The 23448-nt window shown below is 47.5% G+C and overlaps 1 protein-coding gene and 2 long non-coding RNA genes across 3 annotated transcripts in view; 1 reads left to right on the top strand and 2 right to left on the bottom strand.

The window, feature by feature from the left end:
* The window catches only part of LOC149332756 (ribosomal protein S6 kinase alpha-5-like), a 287244-nt gene that overhangs the window by 196525 nt on the left and 67271 nt on the right, over positions 1-23448 (bottom strand). The gene's annotated exons all lie outside the window — the stretch shown is intronic.
* On the top strand, positions 18944-22971 carry LOC149332759 (uncharacterized). Its single transcript, XR_016285258.1, has 2 exons — positions 18944-19717; positions 20552-22971. It is a non-coding gene; the product is annotated as an uncharacterized LOC149332759 (long non-coding RNA).
* LOC149332758 (uncharacterized) lies at positions 20216-23058 on the bottom strand. Its single transcript, XR_016285257.1, has 3 exons — positions 23011-23058; positions 21153-21751; positions 20216-20767 (listed from the first exon to the last, which is right to left on the bottom strand). It is a non-coding gene; the product is annotated as an uncharacterized LOC149332758 (long non-coding RNA).

Raw genomic sequence — 23448 nt, 5'->3', positions numbered from 1 at the left:
GAAGGGAGAAAGAAGTGCACTAGCTGAGGGCTGCTCATTAATTTCGACCTCCCGGGGCTCTTAAGGGAAACTGCATATATGTTTTAGAAATCAACGAGCATAACAGGGTCGAATGTGTGAAACTTGCAGGTAAAGCATGCGAATTCTTTTTGGGCTAGCACTTGAAATAGTCTTTTCAAATCCGGACGCCCTTCAAGCTTCTCCGCAGCGCACAACGCCAATCGAAGGTATCGGTACATTGCCAACGCACAAACGCCTGCTTTGAATTAAAAAAAAAACGGGAGTTGTTTGGCAGCGTCTAACGACTCAGGGCAGGGTGTGGCTGACGACAGCGGTAATTTTAAATCATACCTTCCGTGACGTCACGTTGAATTTCTCTGCACTTCTGCGGTGCACTGAGGAGAAGTGCAAAATTCAGTCGTCGATTACGTCACTATTTTGAGTGGTAGTGCAAAAACACTTGGCATGCTTTACCTACAGCCTATATAGATTTGAATCCTTGAATATCGCAAAATTCTAAAAAAAAGTGCTGCAGTTGCCCTTTAACGAGCACCCGCCGCGGTGGCTCAATGGTTAGCGCACTCGACTATACTGAGCCGGAGTATATACCCGGCCGCGTTTGGATGGAGGCGAAAAGCAGAAGCGTCCGTGTGCTGTGCGATGTCAGTGAACGTTAATAACGCCAGATGGTCGAAATTATTCCGGAGCCCTATACTAAAGCACTTCGTTCTCTCTTTCTTCTTTCACTCCCGCCTTCCTTTCCTCACAGCGAGGGTGAGGTGTACACAGAGAAGTGACAGTTACTGCGCCATCTTCTTTCGTCAGAAACCAAGAAACGTCAGCTGGGTGGTGGTGGTGAAAAGCATTTGTAAACCATTAAATAATTGCAGATAGGTGATTGGGGTAGGTCCCTATTGGCCCCTTCCCCTCACAATACTAGGTGGAGCCCCTATGCCGGGCCCGTTTGGCAAGCAACGCCGCCCGCGTCCGTTGAACTGTTGAACCAAGGCCTTTTGGGTCTTGAGGTCTTGACAGCTGAGCAGGGCCGCCTCCCATTCCTCTCTGGTGGGGTTGGGGGGGGGGGGGGGGGATAGATAGGTTTGATTGGCACGCCCAAACCATGTGGAAGGTGTCAGCCACCTCCTCACAGAACTGGCACGCGCCATCAAAAGATGTACTGAAATTTTTAAGCACCGCCGGGCACAGTATAGTGTTAGTGAGAATTTTGATGAGGAGGCGCTCGTCAGCGCGATCCAGACCCTTAAAAGGGGCCGGGTAGCGCCGGTGCTCCTCCTTGTAGTAATCGGTGATGTGTTTGAATGCAAGGGCCAAATTTTATGATTGCGAGTAGGCTTCCAAGGACAGGGAGATAGCTAGGGGAGAGAGTGCGCGGGCGGCCTGATCGGCCTGATCGTTTCACTGGAGGCTCGGGTGACCGGGGGCCCAAATAAGGTTACTTGGAGTTGGATCTTCGCATCGGCAGCTATAGGTTGCAGTATGCGCCGGGCAAGCGATCATCTGGGCAGAGGCGGCAGCTGATACTCAAGGGCGCCTCCAGTTCTGACCTCCTCGCTGTGACTTCAACCTGGATCCCGTCTCCACCGGCCAGCCTCGGGTCAACGTAACACTCACCCAACCCCCTTTGAGATGAATCTCAAAAAAACGGTTTACTCCCGTAACCTTCAAAACGCAAGAAGAAGCCATGACTTTTATTTGAGCGTTTCTGTGGGGGATGTGCAGTGCCGAAAAGCAGCTGTAGCTCCCGCTCTAGGGCAAAAGTGCTACAACCAACTGTACCCTATTTGCTTACTGAGACCATTCTGTAAACGCGCTGAGTATCACATCTTTCTAATGAACAGCGAGTTCGGAGTGTAGTTGCAAAAAAGAAATCATTTTAGAATTCATGCTTGCTGCCCGCGGCTGCGGCAGCCGCGGATAAAGACGTGAGAGAAATCTGAAGGAAGCCTGACAATGACCTCTGCAGAAAGTCCTTGTTCTTGCTCTGGGCGCACGACTCGCTACGCCTCTATGAAAGTTGACCAACGAGGGGGAAGTGGACGGGGTAAGGGTTATGAAGGAAGGAAAGAGCAGTAACTGTCTCACTGACGGTAGACACCAGAACCGCGCTATGTGGGAAAAGATGAAGGAGAGGATGTAAGGAGGAAGAGATAAAAACCGCACACGGGGGAATTTGCGTTTCGCGCATATCAAGATATGGGCGCCGTGGCAGTAAGTTATCACACGCCGCGTTTTCGGGCTCAGCAGCCGAGTGCAATCACTAGGCAACCGCGGCAGCTTCCTCTTACGGTGGAGGGAAGCGGTGAGGACGAAAGAAGGCAGCGATATCACGGGACAGAATTCGATGACGACGGCGGCAATGCAAAAAAAAAAAAAAATCAAGGTTCCTTCCTTTACCCTGCAAAATGAACACTGCGCACCTTGTGCCGGACACGTGGTATACCGAGTCACGCTGCCCGAAAGTATACTCCAGGACTGTACAGCACTGATCACTGCACTAATAGGGATACGATAACTGAGCTGCGCCGTTAAATCTAGACAGTCGGCACTTTGAAGGTCGTTTGCAAATATCTGATTAAAAACTGTGTGATTGATCGTGATTGGTTTGTCCAAGGCAATTATTTGCTGAGGACAAGGACCCGGGAAACCCTACACGGACAAACCAAAGAACGGAACTTCCGCTATCAATCCGCAAGAACATCCGTATACACCAGATACCCAGAAATATGCGTCAGACATGTAAAAGGGCACGAAGAAGTGCCAGAGCGAGAAGCCTGCGCAAGAAATGGAATGGCCTCCCGGACACCCTCTACGTGGATGCAGCCGGTCCAGTCCTAGGGCGAATGACCGTCGCCATAACGAATCCCGAGGGCAAACTAATCAACGTCCAACCTCAATCACGCAGAGGAGGCAGCCATCACACTAGCACTAGCTACCAAGACAAGCGCTAATGCACTGACAGATTCCCAAAGCGCATGCAGAAATACTACCAACGGACTAATGCATCAGTCAGGACTCACACTATTCGCAAAACATCCCCCCAGCCAAGCATCAACCAAATGGCTCCTGGAACACTGAAAAAGAGGGAGGGAATGATGCCGGCCACAGGAACGCCCGAGCTCTCTCGCACCGGGCTTCGCCGCCAGCTGAAGAGGCAAAGGAATATGTTGCACAGCCCACAAACACCTTTGCCGAACAGCTGCGGACCTACAGACAGGCCAGCAGACATACCCCCCACCCCACGAAACCCTAGACATGGCGGAAGGACACATGCACCGCCGACTAGAAACAGACACTCTCGTAACATCATTTAAACTTCACCAACGGTATCCCTCACTCTACAAACCAGAGTCAACGCCCGCAGTGTGGAGAAATAGCTTTCACATGGCGTGGGCATGCCAGTTCAATCTCGCTATTGAAAGATTTCCTAATACAAATTTGGAGCAGTGGCAGGCCATTCTGCCCAGCGAGGACATCCAACGAGGACTGAAGCAACACGGCTTTGTAAGCCATGGGCTGCGTGCTCGCCTCCCAACCTGAAGGTCCTCGCTTCAATTCCCGGCATCTTCGGAACAACCTTTTTTCTTTGCTGATGACGTCATTGGGGGTTTTCTGTACCACTTTTCCTGGACGCCGACAACGTCGCCAGGTTTCGTTGCCGATCGGCCATATAAAGTTTTCGCCTTAAAACTATAGCTGGGATCGTTCTGTGTACCTTCATGTATACGCCTGCCTTGTATAGTTTCACAGGGGCACGTCTGCAGAGCGTTCACAACGCCCCTGAAACATGTCAAAGAGGCCGCGCGTTTTAATTTTCCTTCCTCGCTGTGGAGTAGCCCATTGCTCACTCCGATGGGATGAGACTTTCCAAAGCAAGTACTTTCACGGCCACGGCATGCAGGGAGACAGCGCACGCTCAACGGCAGCCTTCGAACGGCGTGCGCCAGCGATCGGCGACCCTGATCGCTCGGAAAAGAAGCAGCAGCAGGTAGCAGGCACGACAGGGCAGAGCAGCGAGCAGCGGCCTTGTCGGTTGCACGCCGCGAGTCCGCGGCGATCCCAAGGGCGGCTGGGAGCGCGCGAACTCGTACACGCACACATCCCGGCCGGAACCGGCCCGGCAATTCGAGCGTGCTCGTTCTACGGGCGCGCCGCAAGTTCCACGTATTTTAAGGCGAAAGCCTTTAATGGCTCATACTGTCGTGACCAAAACGTGTTAGGAAATTTGTCCGCGTTTCAGATTGGTCGAAATGGTCGTGACGTCACTGCGCGCGAATTTTGACGGGTGTCCATCGAAGTATGTGAGACAGTTACTGCGCAATTTCCTTTCCTCAAATAGAATTTTCGACTGGTGTCCACCGAGATATGCGAGACAGTTACTGCGTAATCTTCTTTCCTCAAATACAATTTTCATTTTCTTCATTACGGCCCCTCTTTCTCTTTCTTCTTTCATTCCACTTCCTCCCTTACTGCACGGTGCGGTTCAGGTGTCCACCGAATGACAGAGAATTACAGCGCCATTTCCTTTCATCAGAAAGCGTTGCGTTCAAAGGGCAACACATCACGCCGAATAGGTGGTGGCGTTCCGCGGACTACCTGGCTGCGCTACAACACGCTGTCGCGTTCCACTCCTAAAGGCAAAGATTAAGCGTCATTAATTGGCAGTTAAGTAATGCACCGACAGAATGTGAAGCGAGCAATCGCGTAGCAGAATGCAGCACTCAGGCTTTCCTCTTTCACCATTTTACCCGCTAAAGTTACTCGTAATTTTTGCAACTTGTGTGCACAGCCCTATTGTCACTTCAGCTGCGAACGATATATTATTATTATTATTATTAATTTATTTATATTTATTTATTTTTAGATACTGCGGTCTTAAAGATAAGACCATAGCAGGTGAGTTGTACAAATAATTGCACAGTAACACAAAAGGACCAAATAAGAGAAAAAAATACACAGCAGACAAGGCGTCACCAGCAACAAAATTACTACACTACACTACAGCAGTATATAAACATTGGAAAAACATCACTGCGGTGTCATCCCGCACAAGCGAATTATAGAAACGGTCAAGCAATTGATTGAGCCACTTCAAATCACCAAGGAAGTTATCGTTCTGTAAAGCACCAACTATTGTAGCAGTGACTTAAACAGTGACAACGAATTCACTGTAACTACATGATCGGCATTCCATTCTGTAATGGTTCTAGGGAAGTACGAATATTTATAGCAGCTACTACTTTCTGACAAAGGTTTTATTGAAAGGGAACGCCGCATGCGTGTAGCATAACGACTAGAATGAGAAATTATAAGCGAGGTTTCAGTATTGTATCAACCGGAAAAAGAATTTCAAGCGACAAATACGATTCCTATCAGTAAAATATAGTAAGCCACTTTTTCTGAGAAGGTCAGTAACGGAGAAGCAGCCACAAGAATTACAGATAAATCTCGCTGCATTTTTTCTAATCCTTTCTAATTAAGACCTGCTTGTATTCCACAATTTTTGCGTACTATTACTGCATGGAGGCTGTATCCGTTTATAGGGAAACTGAAAATAAATCCGACCAATTTACATTATTAGTCACAATAACGATACTGAAGCTCTTTTCAGCTGTGTTGGTGCTTGTTCGGCAGCGTAAAACGAATTTATTGCTGCAAATTTTGGGTTTGAAATTAAACAAAAATAAAGTTTCTCTCCACTCGTGATCGTAGCACGGAAATGAAAGAAGGTGTGCCCAAGCCTCAGATGACCTGTCGCACGTTTTCTGCTGGCGAAAACGGCAGGAGGCGGTGGTGACACCTGTATTTCATTTTTCGACCTTTTCTAGCTTATAAAATCCCTTCAATGGTCCATGCCGAACTCTCCTCTAATGGAATTAAGCGCTATCCGCGGAGCAGCTATCGCTATTTCCTCTGCCCCGGAGAAAGAGGAACTAGGATGGCGAATGCGGAAAACTACTGCAGCGCGGAGGTTAGACCCCCCTTACAAAATTTTTTTAGTCTATAGAGTGTCTATAGACTTCTATCTATAAAGTCTATAGACTATCTATAGACATACCCTAGAGAACAGTCTATAGGCAATACAAATGCCATAGACAGTCTATAGACAATCTATAGATTTATGGTCATACACTTTTAGTAAACTTATGTCTAAAGACAGTCTATAGACTATGAATAGACAAAAACAATATCTATAGGAAGTCAACAGAGTCAACAAGAAGCCTATAGATTGTCTATAGACCATTTTCATAAGGGCCCCCTTCCACGCAAACGCACTCCTTGACGCTGCAAAGAAAGAACGTTCTTGATCAAAAGTCTCCGTGCCGCCCACGCTTCTGCATGTTTATAATAGAGAACTGATGGTACAAACGAAGCTCGAAATTTCTATAGTGTGAAGACAGCCGTATGTCAGCCTCATCTTTTGACAATTTTTCGTTATCAGGAGTGCCGTATATGCTGCACTATAGGGGTCGAAAGCAAATCATCTGGCCCGAAGACTTTGAAAAAGGCTGCACATATTATTCGACAGAGACAACGAAACAAAACGAAGAAGATCGGCCCACCACCAACGCTGGCCATAGGCGCATTAAACTACACAGGGGCGAGACATCGCTATCATACCCATACGTTTCGACTTTATTTTCTTTGTTCTCAGGCTCACAGAGAGCTTCCCACGCGAAGACAAGAGCTCCCGATGGCCGCAAGCAAGACATTTGACCCACCCTTTGATTCCACGCTCCCCGTTCTATTTTTCTTTCTTTTCGATTTAGTCCTTGCTGCATATCTTTTGCTTCTCTGTTTCCAACGAGGAGCAGAAGAACAGGGCGCGGAGCTCTTAGGAGGCGCCGCGACGCTGTGCACGGTGCATCTGGGCGGTTGGGGCATAAACGTCCGCTCTCGAGGTTCGTTATATTGCCGTCCGCCCACGGGTGCGAGGGGAACGGGCGTCGTCGGAGGCGACTACACGGGGTTCAATGCCAGTTCGTTGGAAACGTCGCCAACCTTTGCGCAGTGTATGTATGTCCGTGTGAGATCCGCGCGTTTACTGAGCTCTCTGAAGGCTTTAACCTCGTTATAGGCAAAACGGTCAGACAGAGAGGGGGAAAAATTCGGCAGAGACATTAAAAGACTGCCTACGAGTGGGATTGCGAAAGCAGTATACTCTCCCTGGGTGCAGTGACACCCACCCACACACACACACCATCCCCCTAGACACGCGCATACCACACCACACGGAATGCTCTCCGAAGAACGGCTGAATCACAATTTTTATCCGAAAACTGATTTGTGAGCAAAGGAAAAGGCGCAGTAATTGTCTCACATCTTGTTGGACACCTCAACCGCGCCTTAGGGGAAGAGGCAAAGAGTCTGGGACAGCACACAACTGAAAGTGCATACTTGTTCGAATCTCTGTCACAAGCATCCAACTTGACTAGTACATGTAAGCTATATGCAAGGAACAACCATCTTATGACACCACTGGAAACGCTGTACTACAAAGGATTGCGTCACAATTTGGGTACGAATGTCACCACAAGAATGATGCAAATTGAGGTAGGCCCATGGCGAGTATACTTACTATATGAACACGCATAGGATTGTCTGAAGTGGTGCATGGTGCTCGGCCTGCTGTGTACGGTAGCTTGATGACGTAATGACGTCAGTGTATCTATCGCTCTGCACCATCTTCGAGCGCGCACACACACACACACACACACACACACACACACACACACACACACACACACACACACACACACACACACACACACACACACACACACACACACGCACACGCACGCACACACACACACGCGCGCACACACACACACACACACACACACACAAGCGCGCGCCATACAGAGAACCCGATGACGAGAGGACTCCTTTCAGAACAGGATGGATGCGTTGTTGTAAAATGTGCGCCCGTATCAATAACGCCCAAAATAAAAAAAGCCATTTACAGCCCACTACCAAAGAAACAGTCTCGCCTTGTACCTTTCGCCTTCCTTATGACCTTTTCTAGCAATGGGACTATTTATACTTTCGCATTAAAAAAAAAAAAGAATGAATCCACAGATGCTGCTTAAAACACGCATTGGCCGCGTGGATTTGCAAATGTTATCGCCCGCTTTTCACGTACAGTGCAAAAGTACCGCGAAGCTCTGGACTCTTCCCTTTAGAGTTTGGCACGGACGCTTAATTCAAAGATAACCTAGTAAAAAAAATCACGGGCGATCAAAGCGATTGACACGAAGGGAATGCGTTAGCATTGGGCTCAGATTTCGTGAGCGCTTTGTGTTGAAGTCAACTTTTTCGCGCCAATGACATTGTAACTTTTTTTGTTGTCTACTGAGGTGGTTCAGATCTCCTGCCGCCCGGTGTAGCTTGCTCCATGCTCGAAAGATGGCGCTGGCGGTTCAAATCTCCCGACATGCCGTGTGTGACCTGATGCATGCTGCTTTTAGAAGATTCAAGTTGATGAAGATGACGACATCCAAAGCGCAACATAATAGGCTTGAAGTATAACACGCGGGCCAAAAGGGTTACGTGTTCGCGCCATCGCGAGTTGGAATCCCACTCGAGGCCATATGTACTCATATATATGACAAGTTTTTTCTGCTTTCACGAAGGATGGTCATCGACAGACGGCCACCGACGTGTTTTCTTTCGTATAAGCGTTCTAATACTAGCGCATTAGTAGCTACCCGTTTTCACTGCCCCATTTTTTCAACCAGGGCCGCATCACAGAACGCACTCAATCTGAAGACAGTCTCAGCGAGACTTCGAGACTGTTTTGAAACTTTCTTCAGAGTGAGAGCGTTCCATAATCCGACCCCAGAATTCGCAGTGCTGTGCCCTTCCCCTCCTCTCCGTTCTCTTTTTTCAGCCTCATCAGAGCAGATAATATCGCAACAGTTACTACTACTACAGCGCCAGCGGTCATCGGGTCATTAGCGGTGCGACAGCAGGAGACAGAGCAGCACAGGACACGTGCCAAGAATGCCAGGGAAACATTTGTGATAGCTGCGAAAGAGCTGCTAAGCACAGCGTCGTCTCCTATTTTGGTTCCACCTTCCGCTGGTGCACGGGAAGTTCCAATTATCCGTCACAATGAGCCGCTTATGGATAGCTCCAGACAAATAATTTGAGTGACATAAAACGCCGGAAATATGCGCCGTGAATATAAGCTGCTTTACTTGCTATTGCAGTGAACATTTCGCAGCGCTACACTACACATAAGCTCGCCAAAACTGGCTTCACCTGACGCGGTGGCGAAAAAAAAAAAAAACGCCTACAATTCTGCAGTAACCAGAGCGACGACAGTTCTACGTGTAAGGATAAATAACCAACAAATGGAATAAAAACGAGCGTTATAAGTGAACGCAGCAACAGGCTAACGCTGGAGGTAAACGCCTTTAATGCTGCTTTTAATGCTGAAGTTCTCTCGTTTACAGTATACGACGCTGACACCGTTTTACTTGATGGAAATCCCCTATATGTATAACTATCGCAAAAAAAGAAGAAGAAGAAAACGGAATGAAGTAGAGAAATAAATGCTAAGACATCAGAGAGAATTAAAGTAACATCGAGGACAAATCAAGGCTAACAACGTTTAGTTACCGAAGACCGTATCTTTGCACAGACCGAATCTTGGATAACTAAAGCCGTTAAGGGCTAGCTAGCGCTGTTGGGCGTTTAACGATTCCGCACAAGCGGCCAGGGGAGATCAGAACTGACAGCAGCGTTACTTCGGAAGTTGTCGTTTCTCGAATTCATCGACCGCAAAATTTAACGACGACGACGCCCAAGGCTAGATGGAATTCGGTAGTGGAAGCGATCTATGCTCACTGCCGTGTAATTTGCAAACAGGGTGCGGCAACGTTATAATTAGGAGAGCGAGCCGAGTGCAGGGATAGGGAAAGGCGCACATCTGTTGACGATTGCCGACTAAAAGCGCACGTATAGAGATAGAGAAAGATTAAGCACGATGAAAGAAAAGAAGAACATATCAACCAAATTGAGAGTGCTTATAACAACGAAGGTTGGTCAACTGTTTAGGGGAATCCCTCAAGGTGGAGTAGATTTGTAATAAGGGAGTAATTACTCATTGACATCCACCCGAGCGCAGCCATACGGCTACAAAGGAAAGCTATACAGCTTTCTCAGAAACTTCGCAGTTAAAGAAAAATTCGTCCTGGTCCGGGGTTCGAACCCGGGACCACCGCTTCACCGGAGCAGTCACTCTACCAGTTGAGCTAACCGGGATGGCAAGCTTACGGTAGGGCGAGAGCGAATTGATCAATAACTCGAAGTGGGAACAGTGGGACCAGGACGAATTTTTCTTTAACTGCGAAGTTTCTGAGAAAGCTGTATAGCTTTCCTTTGTAGCCGTATGGCTGCGCTCGGGTAGATGCCAATGAGTAATTACTCCCTTATAACAACGAAGGTTACCTTGATTTTAACGGGAAACTATAATGATACCTCTACTTTTTTCGCACTGCGTGGCACTGCAACCTACCTGTACTTAATGCAAAAAAAAAGAGCATGCATTAACACTACGAGACAGCAAAGTAATGAGCCCTCGGTTCATGCGTCACACACCGCTGCAGTTCCTCTCCCTCCGCACTGCACCAACAACTAAAAAAAAACTAAAAATAGAGGCAGGTGTCCTTGTGAAACCAACTCAATCTAGAAAACCGAATCCCAGCTATATAAAACACAAACGTCCCTAAGAGCCTCTATGATACACGTGAGTCTCGACGTCGATCCAGAGGGAGGAGATATTGAAGAGGTGGGCAAATAGAGCCGAAAAAAATAATAAATAAAGCTGACGTGAGTATGAGGCGAAGCGTTCACCGAGAAACGGTATGAAGTGCTCCTTCCGACCCTTTCTCATCATCCCCCTCTCCATTACTCACACGCCTCTTCGTCGTCTTGCCATCTAGGTGCGATCGGTGATCTCAGCAGCGTCGCAGAGCTGCTGCAACGCAAGCGACGGGTAGACCGTTATCTCACTAATGGACGACCAGAGCACAGCAGGATCGAAGCTGCGGTGCGCGCGCACGTGATCGCCTTCGTGGAGGAAAAGCCGAGCGCGCGTGCGGCTGCTAGCTGCGCATACGAGAAGCGGCGATTGTCGTTTTAGAGCCAAGGGAGGCGGGCGGACCTCACAGCGAAGCCGTCTCCGCAGAAGATGCATCGACATCTACGGTGACGACGACAACCAAGTCGACGGAAGAGCGCCGCTATAGCCTAGGGCCACTTATATCTCTCTGTAAGGTCGGGCAGCCCCCTAACATTGCTTTTCCCCATCCCTACCGACCAAGGTCTTCGAGTAATAAAGGCGACGCGTAACTGCAGCGCCGTAAGGAACAGAACAAGGAAGGGTAGAAGGAAGAAGAAAAATAAAATTATGTGCGATCAATTGCATTGATGCGGAAGAAATGCGATACCAGTTTTATTTCACTCACCAATAGATACAAATTCTGATTCTATTCCAACTGTTTTTCACTCACCAATCTATTCCAATTCTCATTCTATTCCAAGTATGAATTTATTCGGCTTCTATTCTTAATCCGTTTCGATTCGTAATTTCATTCTTTTGTTGACATTTGCTCCGTCATGCTCCGTTGTTGACATTTGCTTAGTCACTTTTATTTTTGCCGATTCATCCTTAGTCCGGCATCTCCCTTCTCTCTCCTACAAGTGTAGAGGGGGAGGTGAGGGCGAGATGGGGAATGGTTGACATCCCGCGGTGGAAGGCATACCTTATGTAAAGTGGGATTTGTTCGGTGAATCTTCTCAACCTCTTTAGTCACTAATTGTCATTCCAGTGAGAGGTAAAGCTTCAGTTTTTTAAATGCAACGCCCCAATGATCTTCAGAACGAGGAAATGGGGCGCCGTAGAGGAGGTCTGCAAAGAACTTTGGATAAGTCGACATGTTTAATTTGCGCCTCATAAAACGTGCACGGACGTTTTTGCAACTTGCCTCCAGTCGACTGCAGCCTGCGGGGAAGGGATCTGAGCCATTCTCCAATCAACGGAATGACATAACACCAAAGCCACTAGGTTCTACCCTCCGGGTGAATTTCTTGTTTCAGATCTTAAAAATTTTGCGAGGTACATGACAAAATTGGAAGAAGAAAATTCCAACCCCCTCCATGATTACGTAGTTACTGCCGCGCCCTCATACGTATACACCGTGACTCAACACTGCTTTCAAGGTCTCAGTTTTATTTGACCCAGCTCATTTATTTCGCGAAAAGTCGTTATGCTCAGCAGATTTTTGACCCTCTTAAAGCATTTGTGTTTGTAAAATGAGAAAACGGAACACACTCACGGCAGCTCACGTAAAACGCGTGCTGTGGCGTGAAACTTGAAAACATTGTTCTGCGTTAATTTTGCACCCCAGGCTGCTGAAGGCGTAAGGCGGCACTATACAAAAAGCTCCAAATGTAAACTGCCACCATCCGCGGCACATTACACGCCACCAGTAACTGAGACCGGAACTAAACTAAACAAGTATAGCTAGCAGACATAGAGACGCGATGGCCGAAGGGGACAGCGTTACATGTGCTGAAAGTGGACGCACTTTCAATGGGCTGATGTAAGCAGTAAAACGAAAAGTTTACAGAAGTTGTCGCTGTATAAGTACTCATGTAAATTATAAACCCTGCGAATAAATTCATTACCACTTAACGCAAAATCGATTTTTTTTCCGAATTTTGTAACGAAACCTCAAAGAAAAAAATTTTCTTGGTCTCAAACAAAACTGAACAGAAACTCAGAGGAAGCTCACAGAAACTTAACAGGCAATGACTTTTCTCAGCAAACAGTGGAAACAAAACAGACGTTTTGGTGCTAGTGGGTACGGGTGAAATAACGGAGCAGGCGAAAGGCGGCAGCGAACGTTTTAAAAGCAGACCTATAACCCCGTAACACTAACCACGAAATTGCCCGCCGCGGTGGCTAAGTGGTTACGGCGCTCGGCTGCTGACCCGAAAGACCCGAGTTCGATACCGGCCGCGGCGGCCGAATTTCGATGGAGGCGAAATTCTAGAGGCCCGTGTATACTATGCGATGTAAATGCATGTTAAAGAACCCCAGGTGGTCGAAATTTTTCGGAGCCCTCCACTACGGCGTCCCTCATAGCCTGAGTCGCTTCGGGACGTTAAACCCCCATAAACCAAACCATCGAATGCTGCTTTGTATATAAGGCGGAGGAAACTACAGGGGGTAGCATGTTTTAATTCCGTTGTTAGTTTCGGTTTATTGGGGTTTAACGCCCCAAAACGACTCAGGCTATGAGGGACGCCGTAGTGGAGGGCTCCGAAAAATTTCGACCACCTGGGGTTCTTTAACATCCACTGACATCGCACAGTACACGGGCCTCTGGAATTTCGCCTCCATCGAAATTCAGCCGCCGCGGCCGGGATCGAACCCGCGTCTTTCGGGCCAGCAGCCGAGCGCCGTAACCACAGAGCCACCGCGGCGGGGCGAAAAGCAGCATTCGACATTTCGTGTTATGTGGGAGCAGGAGGGAATTACCGAGCGTCCAGATCTCTGATTTGCACACGGACCTCTTATCGGGTTTCTATCACGCCACGTGTCCTCCTCCTTCCATGGCCAAACGGGGGTCAAGGGATAAAAATAAGCAAAAAAGACGCACCGAGCTTGTCAGGTACCTTCATCGCTCGGTTAATTCGTCAGGGCTACTGCATATCTACCTGTACACGGACGAGAAGCTGCTTAGCGCAGCTTACACCGAAGAGTGCGCGAAGGGAAGTAGTACGTGAGTCTTATGCGTTTGTAACAAGGCACCGCGCATAGGCGAGCCACACTTAGAAATTAAGAGGCCTTTTGGGGTCATTCACGAACAGCTCGAAGGGAGAGCGATGCAAATTTGCAGCCAGCTTACTACACAAACACTCGATCAACATCAGAGGCTCTCTAATACATTAGCGCTAAGACTGCATGCACTAACGGGTCAACGAGGCAAGACTTGTTGGTTCAGCATGTGATAGGCTCTTTTCAAGCTACGCAGGAGTGCAGAGACGGAAAAGGCCAGCACGCACCCACTAGACGAAGCTATCGAGACGTAATGGTGGGAAAGATATGCACTGCTTAGCGAGAATTAACTTTTTTTTTTATTCACACACCCTAAAGGCCCTTTACAGGCATTACATAGGGGGTTGAAAAACCCATAGTCATTGCAGTAGGTACAGTCTTTGTCAAAAGTTTAGAGCCCAGGGGGTTTGCTCTTAAGCTTTATACTGGGACTCCAGGAGCATTCATGGAAGTCCTACCTATTGCAGGAGGCAGTACCAGAAATCTTCTCATGTCCAGGAAATTTGGAGCGCTAGAGATCCATTAAGAACGACACAGTGTGGCTCAAAAGAAAACCCCCTGGGCTCCAAACTTTTGACAAAGGCTGTAAATAAGAAAGAGAAATCTGAAATCTGAAAAGCGTAAATGAACGCGCTCCAATAAAGAGTAAACATGACTGCGTAAAAGAAATACTTGAGAACACACACACACGTAGATCACAATGCAGGAGACAAAATTCAATTCTAGCAACAGTGTATTAAGTGTAACTAAGCATGGAGTAAGCACTTCAGTTTGGTAACAAACGCGTGGTAATTTTTTTTTTTCGGAAACTATTTTTGCAGGCAGTTTATTCCAATGGTAAATGGCAAGGAACAATGGCGAATTGCGCATAAGTTTGGTGTGAGCGATCTTGGGTTGCACTTTAAAGCAATGGTGTAATCGGGGGAAAATGCCATGTGCTGGTTTGATATGAGATTCTGTGAAGGGCGAAGGACTGTGATAAAGCCTGTGAAAGTGAGATCGCAAATAAAAAAGCAAGCCAATTTACTGCATCTTTACAGGGTGAATATAGGTAATGAATTCGTAATAAGGGAGTAATTACTCATTGACATCCACCCGGGCGCAGCCACACGGCTACAAAGGAAAGCTATAGAGCTTTCTCAGAAACTTCGTAGTTAAAGAAAATTCGTCCTGGTCCGGGGTTCGAACCCGGGACCACCGCTTCACCGGAGCACACGCTCTACCAACTGAGCTAACTGGGACGGCAAGCTTATGGTAGGGCGAGAGCGCATTGATCAATAACTCGAAGTGGGAACTGTGTTGGTCAAATGTTTAAGGGAATCCCCCAAGGTGGAGTAGAATCGGGTGGATGTCAATGAGTAATTACTCCCTTATTACAAATCTACTCCACCTTGGGGGATTCCCCTAAACATTTAACCAGGTAATGAATTCGCATGAAGTACCACTTAGTGCTTTAACTGAGGCCAGTCCACAGACGCGAGTTTGGAGACTTTCTCTTGACGCTGTAAGAAGCGCAGAAAACGAAAATGAGACCTCGAAGTCCAATTTCACAAGAGAAGTTTCGTACGAGAGGTCTTTCGGGCTGGCCGGTGGTACATGGTGCGAAAAGAAAGCTGGAAAAAACGACGAAGGTCGATGGGCTGACGCTGAAATGCACAAAAGTGGTTTATTTTCCTCACGAAAGGTTTCAACTTTAGCTCTTATTCGAGCATATATGAGTAATTTGTTTATTTATTTGGTCATATCGTTAACCCTGATGGTCGTTAAAGGGCGGGAAACAAATACAAATACATTTCACTAACGCCACAAACAAAGTACAGTCATGAAACAGAATTAGAAATTTCCAAACCATTTCTGCAAAAACATATCCACACCTAACTGAAATTTTTGCACTTAGGTACTCTCCACAACATCACTAGGCAGTTTATTCCATATCTCAACAACATCGAGAAAGAGAGAATACTGGTAGAGATCAGTATGTGTATTAAAGGTGCATTAAAGAAGAATATGAACTCGTTTTTTTACCGCGGGAACTCAATCTACACGTTCCGAGCATTCTTAGAAACTGCGAAATATTGTACTGTGCGGCCGATTTCCCTAATTCAAAATGGGATTAAACGCCCTGGCTCCAGCCCCCCCCCCCCCCCCCCCCCCCTTTTTTTTTTTGACTCTCCGCTGAAGGTGAGTGAACGAACGCGTGGAATGCCTTTGAGGCAGTCGCATAGCAGCTTCGCTTTCGCTTTTATTGTTTTTTAAGTTTCCGTGAATAAATAGATCTAGTCAGAGACAACATAACTGCAAATTAGGCTCACGGAAATAAGAATACGCGTGGACTCCTTGCTTTCGCCGATGCTACGTATCACTCCGGCGATGGCAGAGCGGCAAGCCGACACGGGACTGGCTGAAAGGCACTCAAAGCGTGGGTTCACTCCTCCTACCGTCAGCGGTGAGTTAACAAAAAAAAGGCGACGTTTAATCCGATTTAAATTAGGGAAATCGGCCGCACAGGAAAATAATTCGAAGTTCCAAGAACGCTCGGATCGTGTAGATCGAGTCCCCGTGGTAAAAAGAGTTGAGATTCCTCTTTAGTACACCTTTAATAGGTTTTTTCGTGAACCGCGTTTTAGGGGCGGTTTCTCGCAGTGTTCTTTATTTATTTTTAATTTCCCTTGCATTGTCTGAAAAATAGTTTCAGTAAACATGCGTTTACCAATCCTAGCGCGGTACGCCTTGCCACTCTTATAACTCGGGTAGCAGCATCCCACCGATGCCACCAGTTATCAAGAGTCGTGTAGCAGCATCCCACCGCTGCCACCAGTTGTTAGAGCTCGAGGTAGCGTGGCCAGTTGTTGCAACACCAAGGGGGCTCGTCCGGGATGAGGAAACGGTCTGAACTTCGATGGTTGGGGAATACGAAAACAAGCAGGTTTAATGGCAAGAAACTAAGACACTTAATTACATAAATTTACAACAGAAGAGCAAGGAATCAAAAATTAAGAGTTCATGACGTCGAGCGACTGGATGAGCCTTTTTACCCAGGGCCCAGAGCCAATGGATGAACCTATTACCCAAGGTTCAGAGCCTTCGTGCTCACTTTGGTCGCAGGTTAAATAGCCCAAGGCTCCGCCCTTTCACCGGGCGGCAATTCATCGCGACACAAAAGATCGGCACTACACCACACAGCCAACGAAGACACCTGTGGTAGAGCCCACCCGTGGGCACTGGCGAGGAGGAAGCGTAAGGCCGCATCCCTGTAGCACTGTGTTGGCAGCTCGCGTCCATCGAACACAGGTGTGGCATGTTGACGTCGCAGACGCAGCTGCGCTGGCTTCCTCTGATTCGTTCCGGGTTTTTTTAAAACGAGGGACACCCTTTTTTTTTCCCCGGTCGTCGGTCCTTCTAGGAGGTCGTTGGCACCGAGCCGTGGGGTCATCTTGGGGGTCAAACGACCCGTCGAAATTGCCGCTACTGTTGAATCCACCACCGTTTCATCGCGGGTCTCAAGATGGGTCGTAACACCACACCTACCGCATTGACTCACGTGCAGGCCCGTTTCTCGCGCGTAGTAGCGGAACACACGCCGCGCACATAACAGGATGCTTCATGTCTTCCAGATGCTCCACTTACCTCCACTGTGCATTTTACCAAGCGAGAGGAACTGGCATCGATTTTGGTTTGTCTCTGCGCCACCCAAAATTGCTTTTGTGAACGTTAAAACGGAAACTCTCAAGTATCGTTCGGCTGCCCAGTAATCCAAATGCGATGATAAATCTGATGGATTAATGCCGATTCATCGTATTTATGGTTCGAACTTAATCGTCTGCACACCTTTTTCCGTTAACTTAAACCTGATCATGTACAGTCTTTGTCAAAAGTAACCAGGCTGCATGGTTTGCTTCTCATTTCTATAGTAGAGCCTTTACGGCTTTCCCTAAGACCGAAAACTTCTTTGAAAGTGAGGACAGGGGTTCTCCTTACCATACAAAGATTTAGAGCTTGAGGGCTGGCATAATAGTTTAAATTTAAATAAAGGACCGAGAAGCAAAACCATGCAGCCTGGTTACTTTTGACAAAGACTGTACCTGCGAATGAGACGGCTGGGCACATACAGCAGCGATGGTTTGACCCTCAATAGAGTTTACTTTCTGAAGTAAAGTATTCATCTGGGCTAGTCGGTACATGGTTCAAACTGAAGGCGCCGCGGACCATGGTCGAGTGTTAACTGCTGTTTCTTTTTTTTTTTAATTTCTATCCTACTATAGACGAACGGTATGCATAGGATTGTTGGAGTGGTGGTGCTCGGTTTGCAGTGCGCGTCGTATGCGGCCGCTTGATGACGCCATCATATTTTTGCCATCACTCGGATTTTCTATGCAATCTGCGAGTACACACGCACACATATACGCCGCCAACTTTTCTCGTAATGGGACTAGTAATGCTTGCATATTAAAAAGCGCACGTGCATAAAAACAAGCGATACGCGCTTGCTGCCCCGTGTGTCGTATGGAAGAATTCCAACAACGCGGAAATAAGGCGGCGCTATTTTGCGAACTCCTCTAGACTTGTCTGCAAAAACACACGCGATATAGCCACGTGCGTCCGATCCTTGCACGTCTCGCAAGCCGCATAACGCCTCAGGCGGCTGGTTGTGCGAGCATTGGAATCGCAAATCTTGCATCAAAAGGCGAATTCGTGGGGATTCCTTTCCAGCTGGCGGCCTTCCAAATTTGCTCCCCCTGGTGATAACAATCGGGGAAACGACATTCGGTGCATTATGCACGCACGGCTGCCCTATCGGCAGCTGATAACGATCTTGTCCTTGCTTGTCACATAAAAAGAAACGGCTACAAGGGCAACTGTATTGCTTACCCCGGGTGCGTGTCTGCTTCTTGTTTTCGTCTATAGGAAATCATATCAGCCACCTATACAGTAAGATAACGTCGCAGTCATCATTACGGTGTCATTATGACCAACGCTAAGCAAGTCATCAATTGCGTAACGCAAACACGGTTGAGCTCGCCGCAGTCGCCTGGCGCTGCTGAGTCTAGCCCACACAGCGGCGACGACTACGACGACGGCAATTGCGTCACGGTGCATCGTCACCGCCACTCCGGCGTCTAAGGGCCGAATTCTAAAACGCTCCTTACCTCAGACCATTTCCTTACCTTACCAAAGGAGGCCTTCATGCCCCCTAAACGTAAGGCGCCCTTCGAGGGCCACCCCGAATTCTGAAAGCTCCCTTCACATCACTTCACCCTCCCTCACGTAAGGAGCCCTAAGGGGCACCCCGGACCCTTCTGTTGTCGAGGGTATATGCTATAAATATGAAGAATATGCTAACATTTGACAAAAATAACTAATTGCGTTTAAGAACCTATACTTATATTGATATATCCGGGCACAATGCGAATTCTATTGCTCACGTTCTCGCTGAAAGTTTTGAAAAATGTTGCACGCGGCGGAGAAACAGGCTCCTCTGGCAACAAGGGCAACACGTACTTGCTGTGTGCGCCGAGTGCGGTCGCAGGTCGTCATGCCGTGCTCGGCCGAGCGTACTTCACCGAAGACGAGAAAGACCTCTATCGAGCTTGTAAGCAAATATAGAAATGCAGTGGAATGCAAGAAGACTGATGCCGTCTCGCTCAACGCGAAATCAAGAGCGCGGGAGCGCTTACGCTCGGACAACAACAGTATGCTCAACCGTGGCCGCCGCGATCTGCTCCGGCGGCGGCGCGCGGCTCAACGTTCGCCCACGAGTAGTCGGAGAGCTGAAGAAGTTGTGGGACTGTTTGAAACGAAAGCTTAAAAAGGAGAAGGCGAGGCAAAAAAGAAGAAGTGACGCGACGGGTAAGTTTCCGTTTCTTCTTTAACATTCCGTTGTGCAATGTTGCGGTGGCCGGCGCCGACCTCGCTGCTTGAAGTCGAGACCAAAATACTTTGAATATTTTGGAAGCTACTTTGAAAGCAAGGAGCGTTTGGTGCAATTTTTCAGTGCTGCTATCACCGTACCACGCATTTTGCTTGTAGTAGAACCTGTGTAATGAACGCAAAAGCTGAAATGATTACGAACAAGTTAACCACTGTACTACAGTCGCGATCATGATTACCTGCGACGCTCTGTCGGCCACCTTCTCCGGGTGTGCGCTCGATAGAAAATACAGAACCAGGCATGCGGGCACGCTGCTCGACAGCTATATTTAGAACTTTACAGCAGCACCCGACTCGCATCTATTCGTGACGTGAGCTCGTACCACCTGAAGCGTGTTGCGAGTCATACCGAGAGCGACAGTACATCGTATTGATGCTAAATCAAAATCGTTTTGCCGCTTTCTGTAACTTGCGGATACTCCAAATGCCTTACTGCTCTGTTGTCCTGGAATGCAGGCAGCTGTTCTGGAATGTTCATCTGCATGTGCTAGATTCCTCAGCCCATTTGTAAAGTCACAGTATTCTGAAAAAGCTCATGTGTCTGAAAAGGTAGTTGTAATGTTTTTTGTGGCTTATTTACTGTCTTGATGCTTTACATTAGATCACAGCAGCAAATATTTGCTGTGCACAGTGATGTGCTGTCAGTCTTTGTGCTTAAGACGCCAAGGAAGGAGGGCTACTTTTGTTCCGTGACATTTATTTGCTTGATTTGAGCGAGAACGTATTGAAATGCTTTATCACAATTTCTTGCAGAATACACACAAGACAGCCAAGCTAATGGCAGCCAAACGGTGGATGATGTGCTCCACAGCTCGCCAGTACCTGCTGTCCGCAATGCCAGGCTGGCAGCCGAAGAAGAGGAGGCAACTCCCCGGCCTACACACAGCGACAACACAGGAACCGAGCCAGTGGTTCACCATCGGCAAAGTGACCGGGTTGCTGCAGTGGAGGAAGCTCTGTCGACAGAACCTGAAAGCACGGCTTCAAGCTACAGAGGATGAGCGGACACAAAGGAGCATTGAACATCAATCAAGGCTGAAAATGATTGCAGGCGAGCATGTGCTAAAAGAGCAGCAAAACACTGATGAAAGGCACAAAAGAAATGCAATTCATTAGATGAACATGCGTGTCTTGCGAGAAAAAGAAAAAATGCAGAAGCTTAAGGAAGCTGTACTTGCCAAGCAACTCGAGGCTTTCTCTGCAAAGCAGCACTGAATAAAACCAGTGTACCTAGTATTGTGCCACTGTCATTCAACCCTTTATAACTCTTTGGGTCATTTTAGCATTCCTGCAGTATTGTCAGTTCATGCTGATATTCACTTGCAATTGCAAAGCATTTAACACACAACTTTACCTCTAAGCAAAATCCGTCTTACTGCCAGCTCTACTCTGGTTGTTTGTGATGCATCGCTGAATAAGTCGTGGTCGCAGCTGGGTGCCCAGAAGGTTGTCAGGGGGGCATAGTCTTGTGTCAACCTCTTCGGGCTCATCGCCATTTGGAACTGGGTCCCTCAGGGAACACGCAATGTTATCAGTGCTGCGCATGCCGTGATGATGGCAGCTGACTGCTCAGTCTTCGTTTTGAGCTTCTTTCCCAGGCACAAGAACCTCCTCTTCCGCACTCCAAATGCTCGCTGTACTGAGTTCCACGTCTTAATATGGCTCCTGTTGTACCAACTGGGAGCATGAAAAATAATTAACACATGCATATCACACACTGGTGTTGCAAAATTGTTTCTCTTGCCTATTCTGTGTGCAAGTTTGCGGGTTCCTGAGTGGTGTCATCAGAAAGGGCAAACATGCATATCCTTGATCTCCAAGAAGGACACCACGTACTGCCTTTTGTTGGTAGCTCACCATCACTCGGCTGTTGCAGAAGATGTGGTTATCGTGAACAGAACTGGGCCAACTTGACACAACGTCGTAAAACTGAAGTTCAGGGCCTGCGACAGCCTGTAAAGGAAACAAGGAAAGGAAGTTCAGACCACTGTGGCATGTGAGAGAGAGAAACACTTTACTTGGTGACAAATTAAGCACTCGGCAGCTCCTCGGCCAGTCGTGCCAAGGCTAAATGGGCAGCCAGCTATGCCAACCCGAGCCCCACGCACGCTAGGTTGACGGTAAAGGGCTGTGGGAAGTAGGGGCATTGCAAGGCTTGTGGCATGTGTGGATAATGCCAGGTATACATGAAACTGTAGTGTGCCCTTTTGCCTTGTAAACTACTCTGCAAAAGTGCGCCTACACTAGGCTCACAACATTTTTGTGTATGATGTTCTGTGCGTGCACCTGTATGCTGTGTGTGATCTCTCACGTGAAAAGGAATAGGCTGTCAAAGCCAGACAGCTAAACGCCTTTCCATAGGTTCCCATATGAATACTGCTTGGCACTTCTGCCTGCTGTGGAATGGCAAGACACGCTACCGCGCATAGCATGACATGCACATCCTTGAGGGATGTGTACCGTTGAACACTGCCGCAACCCTTCACACACCAAGAGGCACTTTTTTGGAGACACATTTCTTGCCAACGACAAAAATTGTACTAGATGTGAAATATCAGTCGATATTCGTATAAATCAATATCGACTGAGTGTTTTCTTTAAACTAGAAACCGAAAATAACGCAAGCCATATTCGACATCTGGCAAATCTGAAAGAAAAAGAAGCGATTTACCCTTTTAGAGAGCCTAAACCTAGTTGGTGCCTATACTGCGCATAAATACTGGTAAACAGCACCTGCAATATACACTTCCTTCACTTCTAAATGCATACAAATTTGCCAATTTCAACTTGTTTACCTGCACTCACCGTGAACTGCATTGCTTATACATAGACTGTGTTACAAAATGATTTTTTTCTTTAAACTGCACCAAGTGGTGTTTTTGCTTTCTCTAATTTGAACTGTTTTTTCACTGTGCTTGTTGTACTGCTAAAAGGTACCAAACTTATGTAATGATGTTTGGATGACCATGTAAATTGCACATATGTACAAACCACAGGTAAGATTGTTCTGGGTGTTAATAATGTGTTTTACTGTGACTTGTTTTTTTTTTTTTCGTCGCCTCTCACAGCTGCCCGGCATAAGGGGGCTGCGGCTCAGTCAAGCTGTCTATGACAGCTTTATCTGAAACTCCTCTGTCACTTTTTGGAGTCAGAAATAAAAATAATTGATTGATTGATTGATTGATTGACTGATTGATTGAAATGTTACTTACCTGCACATTTGTCGAGAAGAAACCTTTCCTGCTCCTGTACACTTTAGCGGTGTCTCTATCTGGGCTTTTTGTGGGCATATGCGTACAGCCAATGCACACACTAACGCCGGGGAAACCTCCGATGCCGTAAAACCTTGTCATCGTCGGCTTTGCATCAGAAACACTCGGAAGGCGGACGTACCTCGGAAAGAGACGCACACAGATCATTTACGTCACTACCCAAATGCTACTGCTGACAGCAGGCTGAGAAATATTCACCAAATCTCCCACCAGAGTCTGCATCGCGCCACTTCCGTAAAACCGGTGCGTGATGAGGATTCAAGTGCGGGCGGAAGCGGAGATCCTCTGTTGTCTGCACTCGCATGTATCTGTAGCTCTTGCAGAATAGCCAGCACACAGCTTGTTTGGAAAAGCGATATCGGGCCAAGAATTCCTGGT

The sequence above is a fragment of the Amblyomma mixtum genome, chromosome 8 (genome assembly GCF_055824585.1).
Source record: "Amblyomma mixtum isolate Tamu chromosome 8, ASM5582458v1, whole genome shotgun sequence".
Classification (NCBI taxonomy): domain Eukaryota; kingdom Metazoa; phylum Arthropoda; class Arachnida; order Ixodida; family Ixodidae; genus Amblyomma; species Amblyomma mixtum.
Note: the sequence above shows the minus strand (reverse complement) of the source record. Positions and strands in the feature narration are given on the sequence as shown.